The following is an 18186-nucleotide window of genomic DNA, read 5'->3' on the forward strand; positions in this document are numbered from 1 at the left end:
AGGAGCCACAAATCTGAGTTAACGTGTGAGTCCAGAATAGGCTTCCCAGCTTCCAAGGGGCTGTGAAAGGGGTAGATTCATGTGAATAATAGTAATGATAATGATAAAAATAGTGAAAACTGTAATAACAGAAAGCTACGTCTTACAAAATGGTGCAGTGCATGACAGCACATTTCTACAACTTCAGGGTGTATCAGCCAGGAGAGTGTGTTGCAGCCAGGCAGATGATCAATATTTGGTTTAGCATTTATTTAACTTTAATTTATTCATTATAGTTTTATTCCTTCTTCTGTTTTCATTCTTATTTAAATGAAGCTGTAAGCTGTTACATAAAGCACTTGTCTCACACTAGTGAGAGCTGGGGTATGGGCTGGTTAAGTGAAAAACAGCCAAAATGCATGGGTTTTTGTAGTAGTTTCTCTGTTATCCTGGACAGTACTCCTTAATTTTGGTCCAGCTAAAATAGGAAGTCTGTCACATATTTTGTGTACAGAGTAATACGGTGTGAGAGCGTGTCTCACCTAGATGAGGAGAATGACCACTATGGTTAAAGAGGTTGAGGCGTTCTCTGCCGCTTCTGAAATTTCTCAAAGCAGTTTGTTAGGGCTAGCTATTAGGAAATATATTTTGATGTATATTGAAATAAACAGGAGTAGGCTTTAATACATTTAATGAAATGGATTTCCTTCTGTTTTATGAGTGAAATTTTTCCCCAGTACCAACCTAACACAGGTTTGAAGCTTCAGTATTTATAGTTCATTGCTCACTCTGCTCTCTATAAATTCTCACTCTGTCCAAATTCTCTAAATTTGTCATAGTTGTTTAATGCCTCAGGGGTCATAAAGATGAATTAACTAACTAGTTAAGTAGGTTGAGATATCAGCATAAAAGACATTGTAAAACTGGAGTTATACGTATTACTGTAAAATTGCATAGGCTGTAAGGTGGAACTTTTATTGGACAATATATTGCTCAATGAACTTTCCATTTGAGTTGTCACTAAAAAGTTGTTTTTAGTGGGTCATTATACACCAACAAACCTGAGCTCTGAGGAAAGCATAAAAGCATATCTTTGCAATTCAAATGAAGAGTATCGTGTTTATAGTTTCATTATTAATTTATTGCTGTATGACTTTTGCTATTTGTAAATGTCAAATACGGAGAAGAGTGCTTTGATTTAACCTTCCCTGTTATAAAATAAAAGCTTTATTTCCACTGTCATTTAGGAAACATCTCCTGTCTCAGCGTAAAATAGAATAGAACTTCTCTCAATAGAGAGTAATCTTGATGTGAGTGGAAATGGATAAGGATGGTGTTTTTTCTTTTAAAGTTGATTTCATACGCGCAAGACATACAAGCACGCAGTGTTCCTAACTGAGCTTAATCAGGAGATGCTTCAGATGTGCAATGATCTTATTCTCCTTTTGTTCACTTTCTCCTGCTCTCTTTGGAAAGTAGGCAATTCATGCAACAGGCTTTATGCAACATACTGTTCTAAAGAAGGAAAACGTATTTCTGTATCTCAATGTGTTACATGCATCCTGTCAACAGCATACATTTTTGTTGCTTTTCATCAAAACCAATTGAAAAACCGAAGTTCTCACAATAGACCCATCATGAACGCCAGGAAAAGAAGTCTGTCTTTAAGCTGTGACTACACCCAGATAGAACAGGTTGCATCCATCTCTACTGTCGAATTTTCCTTTTTCTGAGTAACAATTTTCTTCATTTCACACATACCTTTAAACATTCTATGGGGAAAGAATGCTCTCCTTAAGGGTATATTTGGCCCTACGTACTCTAACCGAGAGTTCAGGTGAAAGTATTTGTTAGTGTCAGAAACAACATCTAACTGCTCCAGCTAGTTCTGGTTATTTCTGACTATATTTGACAAAAAATATTCTCAGTTCTAACTGGATGAGAATGAATTGTTTTGAGGAATTGTTTATTTCTGTATTAATTTTTTTTTTTTCCATGAAGCATTGCTGAAACCTATTAGATGACTATTTGTCATTGTTGGTTTGATCTTTCCGTTATATAACTGGAGGGAAGATAAGGTGTGCTTTAAGCTTGTCAAAATAAAGAATACCAACAACGTCATTTTTATGTTCTCTGAGCAAATATTTCTTGGAATGTTTCTTGTTGTGTTTTTTTTTTTTTTTTTTTTTTTTTGTCATTGTTGCTACTCTTCCAAAGATGTTACCAGTGTGCTAGCTGTGTTTATCCAACTGGGCATTTTGGCATTTCCATTGCAAGATGACTAGCATCCATTTCACTGAGCAATCCTAAAGTTATCACATGTATCTCACTGCAAGTCAGGTGATCTGTGCAGCTGATAAACTCAGACTTTTTCTGATAGATTCCTAAATGTATAACAAGTCTAAGCTTACAGTAATGAGATATTAACTGTGAAAGAGTAAAATTATTGGTATTTTTCTGTAGGAATTATTCACAAGATGATAATATCTGCTGAAGAAATATATTGCAGTTTTTAATGAGATCTTAAGAAGACTCACCTGAACATTTTACAGTTCTCTCTAAGGGGAGAGTATGTCTAAAACCTTTTTTTTTCTTGGTCAAGTGCTGTAATCAATAAAATAAAAAATGCAAAGGAAACCAGCTGTTAGAGAAGGGCTGAATCTTTTAATAATACAAGTTAATGTTTTTCTCCTAGCATACAGTGCTCATCTCCATATAATTTAAAATGCGTTCAGCATTTCCTACTTTTTGTGAACTTGAGTATGTTATAGGGTTGGCATGATAATTATGTTAAGTCACTTGCAAGCTGTTTAGTATTCATCAGGATTGGCCGGTCTGCCACCTCAGCTCCTAACTGAAAAATGAAAGTTGGAATTGTGCTGCATGATCAATTACATTTTCAAGATTTATTTTTAGTTGGGAGTTACTCTGCATAAGGAGCTGAAGGCGGAGGAGCTTATACTAACCTGACTTCAATCATCTTAAAAAGGGAGGGAGCAAAATTAATTATCTTAAAGTCAGCAGTAAGCTGGAATAACAGCAACAGTACTTTTGTTGGTACTGAAGCCCTGGCATCCTTCTGATTTTAATTTTTTTTTTTTTTTTTTTTTTTACTTTGTTGCTGTAACTGATGCTTACAGCAGTCGTTGTCTGGCTCAAGCTGGCTTATCAATTTGAGCAGCCAGGCTCCAGCAGGTACTAAATAATAACTGACTCGGTCATTTTCATTGGGCTGAACTAAAAGCCCTGGAAGAAGACATTCTGCTTCACTACAAGGCTGTTAATTACTTGCTTTCTTAACTGGTTCTGAATGCTACATGTGAATTTCCAGCAAGCTTCTAAGGTATTGAGGTTTGTTTTCATCTGTTGACGTAAACCAGTGATGTATGTTGTATATAAGCTGTATGAACTTCCTATGTTATGAAGTTAATATTCTAAAATATTATGGAGCATATCTGACTCCCTTGGAACCAGAGTACTGTGAGGGGTTCAGAGGGCAAGGGGCACAGAAACAGGAGCTTTTCCCTTGTCAAGTTAAGGAGAGTCCTCACATCTCTGTACAGCTTGTGTCTAGGGAGAGAAGGAAGTATGCAAAGAAGGGATATTTAGGAATAAAGATTGTAGAGACATAGAATCACAGAAGGAATCATAGAATGGCTTGGATTGGAAGTGATCTCAAGGATCATGAAGGTCCAACCCCCTGCCACAGGCAGGTTTGCCAACCACTAGATCAAGCACATGGTAAGATGCTAATAAAAGTCAAGTATTTCAGAATTTTGGATAGAGTACTGAGTAGAAGCAGTACCATCCAAAAGAATGAAAATATTAGTTTATCTGTGATCTGCTGATTCTTGCCTCTTGACATCTTACAGAACATTCAGTGGAGATTTAATCTGAAACAGAAGTAAAAGTGCTTGGAATTCTGGAGTCACTTTTTAATGTTTTGAATGTAAAAGCACGTGGTTTTCAATGTAATCTGACCACAATCTAATGACCCTTTTCACCCTAATGGTGTGAGAGGCCTTGCTACAAACGAGAGTTATATAATGTGTTCAGTTTTAATCATAGTTGCCCATTTCTCTAACTGTAATAGTATACATGGGGAGGAGGAAAGAAGAAAGTCTGAGGTTAATTTACTAATTAAATTGCTTTAGATGCACATCTGTGATATTAGGAAAGTTGATTCCACAGTGAATGGAACTATGTGAAAAGCCCCATGTGCAGTCTCATTTCTCTGCTGAATTTTAGAGTAAAGAAATGAAGCACAATTGGATTTTTATTAGAAGATCAGATTTGTTTTCTCAGAACACTTTTTGCATCATTCAGTGGCTTTTCTTGTAACTTGTTATAGTACATAGTAGAGCAAATAATAGCAGACTGTCATGTGACAATACAGGACAAATCAGTGTGTGATGGCATTGTGAATAGCTGAGTCCCCCTTCAGGTTAAATATTTATAATGCTGAGATGGGAATCTCCTTTACTTAATACAAAAGAGTGTCTACTATGAATAGCAGGATTAAGGAAAATAAAAAATTAATATTGTACACACAGAGAACAGAACAGCACGTAGAGCATCCTGTTTGCTGCAGGTAATTAAATCTTGCAGAGAAACTTGAGCAATTCATTAACTGTAAAAAACTATTTAGTAGAGAGAGAAAATGACTATGCTAAGATGAAGGGCCAAAATGGGAGATAATGTAACTTTTTGTCCCGTAACATTGGATGTAACTGTGTTATTAGTTTATTTTTGAAACAATTTGCATAACTAATTTTCTTCAAGTGGCTTTGATATGTTAATGACAGCTCTGAAGACAACCCAGTAGAAATCAAATAATGGAGCTGGATATGCTTGGACAGACCCCTGGGATTGCCTTTAGAGAAAAAGCATGCAAAGCAATTTCACTTGAGTTAATAGGAATGTGTTTATAATGAGAAATAACTTGTGCTCCTCATATCTGATTTTCAGAATTGTTCAAACTTGTAATGTCTTAAGTAAAATTATTTATTCAATTACTTTCCTTGTCTCTAGGACAGGAAAGTAAAAACCACATAATTAGAAATAGCTAATACCTGTCCAGAAGTAATCAACAGTTTTTTCACTGTATGTGAAAAATCTCCATATAGTAGTAAAGGTTTTTACTGCGTGATACAAGAGGGAGGTAGAGATTACTCCTGCTTACTGCAGGAGTCTAGAGTTATTTCTACAAAAATGTAAAGAGTCCTTCAGTATTATATGAAAGCTATTTTGGGGTTGCAGGTCTTTAATGTTTTTATTGGAGGGAAGAATTGGTAGTTGGTGGGAGGGAATAGCAATATTCAAAAGGTATATTTTGCAACATCTGAACTCTGATCTGTATTCTGCTGAACACTGATCATCTTGCTCCTTGAGACTTCATTTCTGCACTAAGAATTTGTGTTTTTTTTCAGAAGTTAGAGAGCTCTAGAGATAGTTGATGTCAATTCATTTCAGGTTGTGTGCATTTTTCTTTGAACATATTTTAGGTCATTTCCAAAAAAAAATAATAATTTCAGAAAACATAATTTATTTTTCAGATGTACCTCAGAAAAGTTCCACTTTCTTTCTAGTACACAGTGCTTCTGCGTACTGATATCCTAAGACTAAAATTCCACTTAAAACAGTCCAATACAGTGGGAAGAAGATAAAAGGCTTATGGAATAGCTTTTTAGTGGCACATACAAGTTCTAGATTTTTAAATCACTGCTGCTAAAAGAAGAAAGCACTGCTTTTTATGTGCTATCTGAGCTGTTGAGAATAGGGTTGCTTTCTATTTGGAAGAGTTTGTAGGATAAATCTGAGAATCTAATCTTTCTCATTTGTTAAAGTCTCCGTTTGTGACCATCAGATCCTTTCTGTCTTCAGGGACTTCTCCCAGAACATTGAGGTGTTATTGGTTCACACATTCACGTGTTTATTTATGTTAATTACCCCTTCTGAGAAGGAAGAATGCCATGGCAGTGAATGTAGGGCAACTCGTGCTTTCATGGTGACTTATCTCTGGGGATCTCCTTCTGGTTGCATGGTTTTTGTTTTTAACTTAGCAGGATAAAGATTCCCCTTTTAAAATGCCAAGAATAAATGAGTACAAAATAAAATGCACACTAGCAGGCATACAGTTATGTACAGGCAGTACAGTTATGGGACAAAGGAAGAAAAAGATTGGTGGAAACAGGAAAAGGTAAAGAATTGATAAGTAATCCAAAAGTGAGAGTTAGCAATGTGTAGAGCTCGCCAGGAGTCACCGAGTTTAGGCAGAAGGGCATTTGCATTTTACAAAGAATCTGATATTATTCTTGAATGAATTGAATGATTGTTTTTTTCCAATTTTGGAGTTATATGGAGAAATATTTTAAAGCTTCTAGCAGCTGAAAAATGCAGCAACTGTGTGGAATTGTGTGGTTTTGGTTTTATTTTTCTTGAAGAGAATTTCAGTTTTCATATAAGTAATGAGCATCTATAGAGAAACATACTGTGGCATAATTCAAGTGTGAGGGCAGCTGGTGGGAACTGTGATCTATGAATCTTCTGTTTAGTGGGAAAATACTGCACATTCTCAGAATTGTCTTATTTACTGACTTTTGTGAAGGAAGTCACTGAAGTCTGCACCTGAGAGTGCTGGAAAAAGATCTTCCTCCTTCCATCCACTCTTGAACTCCTAATACACTTCACTATAGGTCATACACCTTCTCATGCTGTGTTTCTGTTGCAGTGAATCCTCCATTATTATCTTCAAAGTGAAATAAATGCAACAGGAAGAAATGGGAGTACCTAGTCAACCCAGGGTGTAAACAAGCATAATTTTTATATTTCTGCAGTACTGGGTTTTAATGAGCCATGCCACAAATTTGAGTTTGCCTTTTCCAAACTTGCTACTGGCTCACTTCTGAGAATGCAGTACAGATCAGAAAAGTTCTTAATTTTAAGAATCTTCTGCAGAGCAAATTAGAGTACAAAAGTTCTTCACATCCAGTTGTTTGATTTTCTTAGTATGATCCATTTTGTAGCTTATTTTTCTATTGTCTGGAGAAAGCAATTATGTCACTGTATTTCTTAGCAGTTTGCCATTTACAGGAGGAGGTTAATTACTAATCATTAGCAATCCTTTTTTTTTTTTTTTGTCATCTTCTAAACCAAAATTAAATAACTCATGAGAATGTAAGAATAAGACTTATTTTATCAACTTATACTATTTGTTCACCTATTTCATTTAGTATGTAGAGTACATTCTATTTGATTTCACATATGTATTATGTTCAATAGCATTGTTAGGTTGGTTCTTTGTTCTTGTCTCAGGAGCAGCACTGAGGAATGGCAGTTCTGCTTTAGAAAATATTTCTGAAACTGCTCTTAATAAATAACGAAATGAAAGTTCTAAAGAAGGACTCCTGTTACTTTAAAATGCTGACAGAGCTGTTTATCTGCATATCAGACATGGTGGAAATGATGAGGCTTTCTTTAGATTGTCTGATAAATCAGTGAAGCATTGATTTGGAAGGTCCATTTGTCTCCTGAAGCTGAAAGATAATTCAGTATCTATTGGAGGACACCTGCTGCCCTCTACCATGCCAGAGTAGCTCTGTCTGCTGATATGCCTTGATTATAAGTGCGTTCTCCAACCAGACCAACAAGTGCTAATCAAAATTTGTTAAACTAAGACTTGAGTCATATTGAGGTAGAAAAGAAGATAAAGAGAAATCGACAACAAACAAGCTAATTGTTTTTTATACCACCTCATCCAATGGTTAAGTGTATTCTAACATAACTTTAGATGAATAGTACTTTTTTTTCTTGAATTCTTGTAAGCTGTTTATCAGAAAGAGTGTGGAAAAAATAAGCTTGCAAAGCTGTTAATGGCTTTTGAAAACTAGTAACTAAGGAAGGATGGAATGAATATTGGCTTTCTTCTATTTTATTTTTTTTAATGAGACCAAACAATATTCTTTTAGTGACATTGATGAAGTCACTTACGTCAATGAGAATTCAAAAATATATTCAGAATCAAAAACCTATTGAGCAATTTGTCTAAAGTAATTATTTCACCCAATATTGGCGGATTCCTAAATTATTTTTTGTTCTGTCAAAGAAAAAAAAGGTCATACATCATTACAATTGGCTTTTAATGAAATATGCAAAAAAAAAAAAAAAAAGTTGTTACAGAATTGGAAGTTAAGAGAGATTATTCAGAACAAAAATGTGAACAGCTAAACAGGTGAGAAGAACTAAAATTCTGGAATCCTCATATAGAGAGGATACTGTTTCGTGTTTTGGAATTTGCCTGAGTTGTCAGTTAATGAATTATTAGTATCTATGTAAATTACTCCTACTGAGGGTGGCTTTGGTAGAACAGAACCTTTTTTTTTTTTTTTTTTTTTTTTTTTTTAACAAAATCTTGATTTTTCTACTTACTGTGGATTCATCCTGCAGTCAAATCTGCCATTTATTTCAACAAGAGCATAAATTGATTTGTTTGCATTTCTCTATAGTTGTATGTTGAATGTCCCAAATCAATGTTGGACAAATGAGTCTAATTTCCAGTAGCTAGACTTTTGGACTGTCTAATTCTCTTCTCTTCCCTGCCAAAGGGAAAATCTACCCATTGTCACAATGACTTGCTTATCATTTCCAATTTCCAGCCTCAGTCTTCATGAGATATTAAGTTATTTTCACTCTGTCATAAGATACAAGCCTATACCTTCCATTACAACTCAGTGTGAGAATTCTGATGTTTAGTTGTTTGTCCTCTTTTTGCAAGCACAGGAGAATCCGTTCTTCAGCAGTTTCAATTAATGAGCTGCACAGAACAAGAAGGTTCCCAAAACACTTCATAATTGACTAACAGAAAGTGCCATAGAACATTCATTTATTTGTCTGTGTCCTGCAATAGTTGTCTATTTGTCAAGAAATGTGTGTCTGCTGAAGACCGAAGAATCCATCTTCCCACCCAACCATTCTTGAAGATTCTAGGAAAATAATAAAATTTGCTGTTTTGTGGTTGTCTTTCATGTCAGAGGAAAGAGGAAACTTCTCATTTAGAATATAATTTGTGCTAATGTGACATTTTCATGTGAATGAGTTTTCAGAACACAGTATGTACTCTAAATACTCTAAATCAGAAATACTGAGAGAACAGTCATTTGCTTTTAAATTAAATTTGATTTTAAATATGGTTTGACTGACAAGGGCTGAATCAAGTAGAAGATAGCATTGGGTATGAATAGAATTGCAGTAAAATCTAATTTGTCATAATAACTTCAATTAATCAGTACTAAAAATCTAAAAATGCACATACTGACATTTAGAAGAATCTTTTTTTTCTAAGTCATACTGTTTGTCAAAAACTGTTTTGATTGTGCTTTGGAAAATATTGTATTTAATCGGTTTTTATAGTAAAGCAAATGTAGTATTTCCTCTGTAGGTCTCAAGTGTTAAGGTTTGTTATGTATTTGATATGCTATTCACATGATAACTGGTTAATTCTGAAAAAACACAGAAGCATCACCTCTGCCCACGTAGGCTTGCATTCTGATTCCTTTTGGTGACAGCTGAATTAGTTCATTTGAAGGGCAAACGTCAGTCAATCTTTTGTTGTCGAAAAGAAAAGGAAAAAAAAGGAAAAATGCCCTGCATGATATTTCCTATGATATTTGATGGTATTTGACAGGAGGTGAATAACCCCAACGTAATTCTGAGCTCACCTGATTAGAGCACACAGATGACAAATGTCAGTAAAGCATCTTTTTCCTGACATGTGAAAATAGCTGTGTTTAACTAAGTTTTGCATTCTGCCTCTCTTTGTAAGCTTGAATAAAAGTTTAAATTATGACATCTACAAAACTGATTATGCAGTTTTCAAAATAGTGGCTCCTCTGCAACTTAGTGAACATTTTCATGTTCTCTTAAAATAGATGAAACTGATTCTTTGTTTCTAATTTCTAGTGCACTTGCATTTTTCTCTGAGAATCTTTGCAGTTTTACTTGTTCTAAAATAGATCGATTTGAAGCTCACAGCAAGTGCTTAGAGATTTGCTTGATATTCATGCGATGTAAACGTCTAAACAAATATTATGTTGAATAACCAGTACAGGGGTCATTAATGTTAATTTTTCACTTTTAATTTTGTATTTTGAAAGGGTTTGGGTGAACAAAAACTCCATCTGGTTACATATTAGCACAAGTTTTGGATCCTCATTTTGGAGTTTTGTTGGTGATCTGGTATCCAGCTTACACTCCCAGCTGCTGATGCAGATAAACTGTTTCACTGAAAAGTGATTTGGTTTGGGTTTCTGTCGTTTTTACTAGTAGAAAAAAGGAAGTATTGCAAAACTGAAATTATTTACTTTCTATTATGAAGAACCATAGAACTGGGGAGAATCTCCATATTTCTCTACACTTTGACAAGAAATGCAAAGGACTCTTTAAAACAGTATGTCCTCTTGACATAAGGGCTCCTTCTGTTCACCTTGTGTTTCTGCTCTCACAGTGTGATATTTCCTTGGTCTGTAAAACCTGCTTTTTTTTTTTTTTTTTTTTTTTAGCAGAGGAAAAAAAAACAAAAAACAACCAAGCAAGCAGAACTCCAAAAACAAATTCTGCCAAAAAAAGCCCAATAGTAATAGCTTCTCTCCCCATGTGATGTTACATCTTCAAAGAAAGGAGTTGAGGCAAATAAAATCTTGCTCTACAGTAAAGTTTATGCATGACATTGAGCCAAGAGAGGATTTTTTAAAAAAAATATTTAACATGTCCAGTAATGTCTGTATTTGATTTTTCACTTTCCTGATTCTTATGGGTGTCTTTAGTTGCATCTGCCTTGCACCAGTGGAAGGCTGATAACCATGATAAACGACCTGCAAACTCAAACTGAGATGCTCACAATTTTTGATCACCAGTAAGCATTGTTATTGGTGATAAATCAATTAATTGTGTGCCAATTTTGACTGTGTGATGCTACTTTAATGGCTAATACGTTACCTTGTATGAACAGCTGCTTAAAAAAGAAGCAGTGCCTGGAAGCCGACAATTTTCTCATGCATATGGTGTTCTATATTTTGGTGGTAACAGTATAATTTGCACTCCTTATATTTGCATGCATTTTAAGACAGCCCATAGAATTCTTCAGAGCTGAAGAGCAACTGGCCATAGAGGAGAACTTGAGGAAAAAAAAAAAATGTAATCTGTATTATACCTGACATAACCATTTCTGTAATGTTATTTTTAGTTACATGAGATATGGAGGGGATTCACATTTCTTTGAATTGAAGAGAAGCCAATGTGCAATGAACAGCTCAGGCAGTATTTTGACACATTATAGTGCAGCGTCATGCCTGTTCATCTGCCCTGCTGTGTCCTGCTGATGTAGTATCACATTTTTATTTAGCCTGAGTTGCCATAGCAGCCACAGTACTCATGAGATCACATTTTAATTAGGAATTTCCTAGCAATCTTGATTCTAACATGTGTGCCTTATGTGCGTAGTATGCTAATAAACCTATTAAATGCAGAAGAGATTGATAAATGTGCTGCTTTCTAGGATTTCAGTTTGCTTGCAGGAAGGTAAGTCTAGCCTCAGTGTGTTACGGAAATCTCTTTCAATCTTGAGTATTACAGGAATATAACAGGAAGAGTAAAAAATGGTCTTTACCAGACAGTGGTGTAGAAAAAGAAGTATAAAGTGAGGAATATTGTGTGTCTTCACACATGTTGCAGTCTGCACATAGTATGATGGTCACAGTATCTGCTACATTTGACTGCAGGACTTAAACCTCTAAGTGGGGAACAGATTTCATGGTTAGTAAATTTAGAAGTGACTGCTGTATAAACAGAATCAGAAAGCATGAAGCATGCTAACTGGGAGATTGTATGTGTTCTTCAAAATGAAATACTGAATGTTGTAACTCTGCAGGTGAAGCTATCTAGTTGAAATGCAAAACAATTTATGGAAGAAAACAATTAAGAATCAGTTTGGAATTGTCTGAATTCAGCTTATTCCTGTGTCCCTTCCAATTAGCCTAACACTTCATGTGTTAATCATGTAACTCTTTCAACCTTAGTGTCAGCAGAACTAAAAATGCAAAGCTGTCAGTGTACCTGTAGGTATCCAACTTGTCTTGAAACAAATAATTGAATACATAAAGATCAAATTGTTTGTCTGTGAGCTATGACTTTTTTCACTTTATTTTTTTAATTTTATCAAGTTTTTTTTTTTTTTTTGCAAATCCTAGAATGAAACTAAACATTTTCAACAAAACAATCTCAAAATACACCTTAAATCAGTTCAACATGAATGTTTGTTGTGAAGAATGGAGACCTAGATATCAAGTGTTGAGATAACTTTCCAGTGTGCATACTTGAACATTCAATTGAAAAAAAGATTTTGGGGAGGAAGAAGCTTATACTGGAGGGCTTGATCCACTGCTACTACTCATGCAATCTCAGAAAGGAACAGACATGGCAGAATTCAATTTCCCAATGCAGCATAAACTGCAAGAAATTAAAATGTCATTGCTAATTTGCTATGTAGAAACTTCTGCCTTGCTGATTACAGCCTACAATTCTACTCTATAACCTCTATTATCCTTTTTTATCAAGATGTTTAACAATTAGGGGTTTTCTGAATTTCTGTTTGTAATGATTTCTGGATAGGGCATTCCATGAACATTTCAAGGATAACACATCTTTTTTCATGTAGTTCAGCAATAATTTCCTGTCCTCAAGTAATTTTGATGAACGCATGTCTAACCAGTTTGTCTTTAAACCTGTATGAGGTACTGGCTAAAGATTTGTAACATCGTGTTTCCCAGTTTTGTAGAGCAGCACTTGCTTGGTTTAAAAAAAAAAAAAGAAAAGAAAAAAAAAAAATAGCGTTAAAGTGCAGCCAGTTGTTCAGTAGGACCGTTGTACCACATCTGCTTTTAAGCGCTCATGTAGAATTCATATTCAGAGAGGAAATCGAGAAATAAAATTTGTTTATAGTTCAACACTAGGCAGAAATAGAAAACTAATAGCTGGATCTCCACTGGATGATTTAGTCAGTCCTCACTCTGTTGTACTGAATAGTGTTTTAATGATGGATACAAGTATTTCATACTGACCTGGTTATGACACTTCATACTATGCAATTCCAAAGCGTCATAATTCAATATCCTCTGCACAATCCATTAGCTGCTTAATTAATTGCACTAATGACATTGTCTAGTGTTTGACACTTAGTGATAGAAGATTAGGTTCAAGTAACGTTCAGCCTAAAACCAATTCATATAAAATTCACTAATATTATCCCAAGATACCATCTGCAATATGAGCAGCTATGAATATCTATGGCAGACTGTAATGAAGGCACTCCAGTGAAAACAGCAATTCTAAGTATAGTTACACAGTTGTGCTTCCTGACTATGCTATTTTATACCTTTTTTCCCCTACCATTTCTATTAAAAAAAGAAAAGAAGAGAGAGAGAACAACATACAAACAAGAAAGAGTTCTGAAACAGAACTGGATGCTACTGCTTTCACTATATAAACTACTTCTGCTTGCATGGAACAATACTTTAACAAAGTTCATGCACTGTGGCAGTAAGGCAGCTCATTTTTATAACTAATTAAAGAGAAAAGAGTTATTTGTAGTTTTTCTTTGTATTTGTATCCTACTCAGCATGGGGAAAAAACAGGTAGAACTTCAAATTGAACTTTGTGTTCTATATTATTCTCTCCAGATGTGGTGTTTGAGTGATCTACTTATAAAACGTTTGGAACATCACAGAACAATAGTCAGATCCTAGAAACTCCTATTGTTTAATTTCAGGCTGTTTTCTTTAGATGTCAACGCAGATCCTAAAACTGTGTGGTTTTTTTGATTAATGCAAAGGAGATGTAGAGCTCTTATCTCCCACAAAAAGCCTAAAGAATTCTTGTGGTGAAATAAAAGGTTAAATACAGAAAGAAAAAAAAAAAAAAGAGGTTGAGAGAAGAATTTGGAAAAGTGCTAAATTGATATTAAGGATGTTTCATATTTTGATGTTAAATGATAACAAAACCTAAACAAGTAATGTAGTATGGAGCTAGTGAATGGGTAACAGGTACATGTTAGCACAAGGAGTAGAAAACTCTTCCAGCTCATGCTAAGGAGAATTATTGGGCTAAATCCTATGCTGGTGACTTCAGAAAGCAATGTGTATTGGCAATTTAACTAATTCTGTGATTAGTAACTAAGAAAATAGATTATTAGGAATTGCATCAAGAACGTAGGCACGCATGCATGAATATGAATGTCTACAAAAATAATTTCTAAATCATAAGGAGCTTTCATCAGCATCTAGAAATGATTTTCTTGTGCAGAAAAAAACAATTTTCTATATGATGTTTTCTCTCTGGTTCAAAACATTGGCTTTCATGTACAGAAAGATTTTTTCATGTTTGTGCTATCTTTATGCCAGTAGGATAAAAGTGGTATTATCATTAGTTATCTTCATTAAGTAACTGAACATTAGGGAAGTTATTTGTATCTTATAGTTGTGTGATTACCTGCTGTTTAAACAGATAATATTTTCCCTTTAAAGTAACTGACGGGAAGCAAAAAAACAAAAAAAATTTTGTGGGTGTCAATGCTGAGACATTTCCAACATGTCCAATGCATGTGTGATTGTACAAATTTGAAGTTTTTTGTACTGTACAGTCTTTGAAAATATGACGTATATGTAGTTATATAGATAATGCTACAATAATTTGATATTGAAATAATTCCTTGTGTTGTAGAATTCAAAGTTTCAAGGTGTGTTCCTTGAAAATGGATTTTTAGTCTCTTGAATAAACTCTTTCCTTCTTTCTTTCCTTCTTTTTTTCTCTCTGTCTCTCTCTCTCTTTCTGTCTCTCTCTCTCTTTCTGTCTCTCTCTCTCTTTCTGTCTCTCTCTCTCTTTCTGTCTCTCTTTTATTTTCCTGTCAGAGTGTTACTTTTTTGTTTTTTTCATGTTTAATTTTATTGCTGTAGTTTATGGTCGTTACATACAGTGATAGTCTGAATTATAAATAAATTGTTGATTTATTGGCATCCAAAGATTTTCCATGTGTGTGAAACTTTTTCCTGTGACAGAAAAGAATATAATGAAAAATGTTCTTTTTTTCCAATCAGAAAATTTTGGAAAATTTAGGAACAGGTGTAACTAATTACAGCTATGACTTGTTTAAACATGAAATTTCTTATGGCTTTAGTGTTGCAGAAATGCCTGTAGTTGACAACTTGGATTATAGGAGCTTAATTTTATGTAATTTCTGCTGCTTGATACTTAGTAATTAACTTTTTTTTTTTTTCCCCAATATTCTATTTAGGAATAAAAGAGAAAGAGATGGGATGTATATAACAAGCCAGACTGGAAGGAGACCTAATAACAAAACGTGAGTAGAAATCTATTCAAGTTTTTTGATTGATTTTTTCTTTATAATATTTATCTATGATAAGGACATGCAATATGTATTTTAAAAAATTGGATTTTTAAAATGCATGATATAGAGTCATGGAATCATTTGAGTTAGAAGGGACCTCAAGATCATCTAGACCAACTTCTCTGCAATGAACAGGGGAAAAAGATATTTCCATTACTACTTGAAAATTATATTTATTTTCAGTTCCACAAATCTAATCTTCTTACGTTCATTGTTTTGTGTGTGAATAGCAGACTAGATTTCAGGAATGAATTCTTTATATATATATTGAAGGTATGTGGGGATTAGTTGCAAAAAGAATGGGACTGCAAATCCCTAAACTCCAACACCTTGAGTTCTATCTCCAGTCTAGATCCAAACTCTGTAGAAGTCATACATAAGAGATGGTTAAGGAAGTGTGGACCTTCCTATAGTAACCCATAAAAAATGGTCAATGATTAGAGTTCATATGTAGCTACAGGACTTTGCTGTAAAGAGAAAAAGCTAATTTATAGGTAATGTATTTTGCTTGTTGCTCTTTTATAATCTTATTTCAAATGTATGTCTGACTATATTTTCCTGTCAGTGCCTCCAAAATATGAAAATAAAGACTAGATCTTTTTATGATTTTACTAGAAACGCAGCCATACGTAAACATATTGTGGTCTCTCACTTTAAGGTATGGTACATTAATTTTCTATGATGCTGGCTTGCTGTGCAGATGGATTTCTCAGCCTACCAGCTGTAGTAAAGCAGAGCCTTCCACCCTGATTAATTTTCTCTTCTAGATTCAGTGGCATAAATATATTGGGAACAAAGTTATCAAAGCTTGATACTTCATTAAATGTTTGAAATTTTACTGTAGTTCGTATTCATCTTGTAACTGTAGTAATAATGGCCAGTTAAAAAAAGCAACAACAAAACTTAATATAGTTTTACTGTTAAACGTTGTATTACATTATATATTATTTTATTTTACTTTTCCCTTGAATCATTTAAATTTATCAGTTATCAAAACTCTGTCCCACGGTGAGGATACATTTTAAAATATCTGTGCAGTACCTTTTTGCATCTACTGAGCATGCCCTGATGATAAAGAACACAGGTTTCAAATTCTGTTTGTTGATTTTATTTTCTACTTGTAGGGTCAGTGATTCTAGTATGAAATAAAAGATTTCTGTTTTGCATTTTCTATTACTTTGCTTAGCAAATATTGCTGGGACATACTTTCTATGTATTCATTTTAGGAGACTGTTCCCTGGGCATCTTATGATTTTGCTTATGTGCCAATATTAGTTAAGTTCGTCTTTTCCTAGGTTCCTTACATCATAAAGAAGAGTTTCTGCCCCTAAGAATTTGTTGTAAACGGTGAGAGGCAACAGAATAGGAAGATTAATGAACTGTAGATGGATATTAGTATGCTGACAGAATAAGCATTCTAAACAGGGTATTTTCAGAATTGTCCTTACGGCTACACTTCCTGTTTGGATCACTTCTAGTGATGACATAGTGAAGGAAAATTTTCCAAACCACTTTTCATATGTTTTGTGAGAAATTACTTAAAAGAATACGGGATATATGCTGACTTTGTCTTCAAATAATTCTAGAATCCAAACTGAACTTTTCAAATCTTAATAAATAAAATATGTATGGTAAGAGGAGAGTCTGAAGACAAAGATGGAAATGTGAAGGGAAGGAAAGAAATGAGTGACATGATCCAATCACTTTGCAGCATAATTCTCTAGAATTTGCTGTCATGTACTGTAAAAAGAAGCTGAAATATTACTTGTATCTACTGAGAATAAAGGATATTATAAGAATAAAATATGGGATTGTATCGTGAACAAATATTTCAAGAGTGAGGGATTGAATTAGAATAAGAGTGATATCTACAGCATGACTTTACCTAATTTGGGTAAAGACAAGTAACGAGCATAAATCTTGCCAAGGTGGAGAGAAAGGAGGAAGATGAGCCTTTTAGATAGCTGCAAAATACTCATTGTAAGATAATATCCACAGTATTTCTAATTTGCTACCTTACAGAGATTTTTCTGGTTTCATTACAATTCGTATTCAAAGGACAAAATGTATATGGTGAGTAAAAGATTGTATAGGCAACCAGGAGATCTATTCTTGGTGTAGCATTAATGAATTTCCATGTACACGTGCAATGCCTTATGATATAGGATTCTTCTGAAAGGGTAGCATTATGCAGCAGCAAAGACTTTCTGCTCATTAATTCTAATTTACTGCACTTAGTTTGTAACTGCATTGTTTCCCTTTTAGTACTTTACAAAGGATATTGAAAGCTATGTTGAAATATCATAGTTGCATAAGAAGCATTTTCACACTGTAAAATAACAGAGGTAATAGATAACTTTTAAGTTGAAATTACTTACAATAAATGATGGCTTATTGTTGTTTCTTGTCAGATAGATAGTTTAATGTATATTTTATGACACTTTTTTCAAGTTAGTGCAGTAAAACTATCCTGATTTTTCAACTGCAATATGAAACTTGTCTGAATTCTGCTTCTGTTCACAATTTCCCTTCTGAAACTGTTGAACTAACGTACACTTTAAAAACCAACATTTTTCACCAGTTTTTATCTCTTGTAGAATGATGGAATAATTTTGGTACTCCCACTTCGAGACACTCCATTGTCCCAAAGGGACAATTCCTAAAGAAAATGAGTGATCAACAGTTAAAACTCAAACCATCTTTCATCTGGCAATGTTGTTGCAAACAAGGGATTAATTGTCTGTGTGATTGTC

General features: G+C 34.2%; 1 long non-coding RNA gene across 1 annotated transcript in view; it reads left to right on the top strand.

Annotated features, from left to right (window-relative positions):
• LOC146543627 (uncharacterized) overlaps positions 1–18186 on the top strand; it is a 355365-nt gene that overhangs the window by 264976 nt on the left and 72203 nt on the right. The window contains exon 3 of the long non-coding RNA XR_014885712.1: positions 15320–15385. This is a non-coding gene — a long non-coding RNA (uncharacterized LOC146543627). The remainder of the gene's footprint in view (positions 1–15319; positions 15386–18186) is intronic.

The sequence above is a fragment of the Meleagris gallopavo genome, chromosome 11, assembly GCF_905368555.1.
Source record: "Meleagris gallopavo chromosome 11, MGAL_WU_HG_1.1, whole genome shotgun sequence".
Classification (NCBI taxonomy): Eukaryota; Metazoa; Chordata; class Aves; order Galliformes; family Phasianidae; genus Meleagris; species Meleagris gallopavo.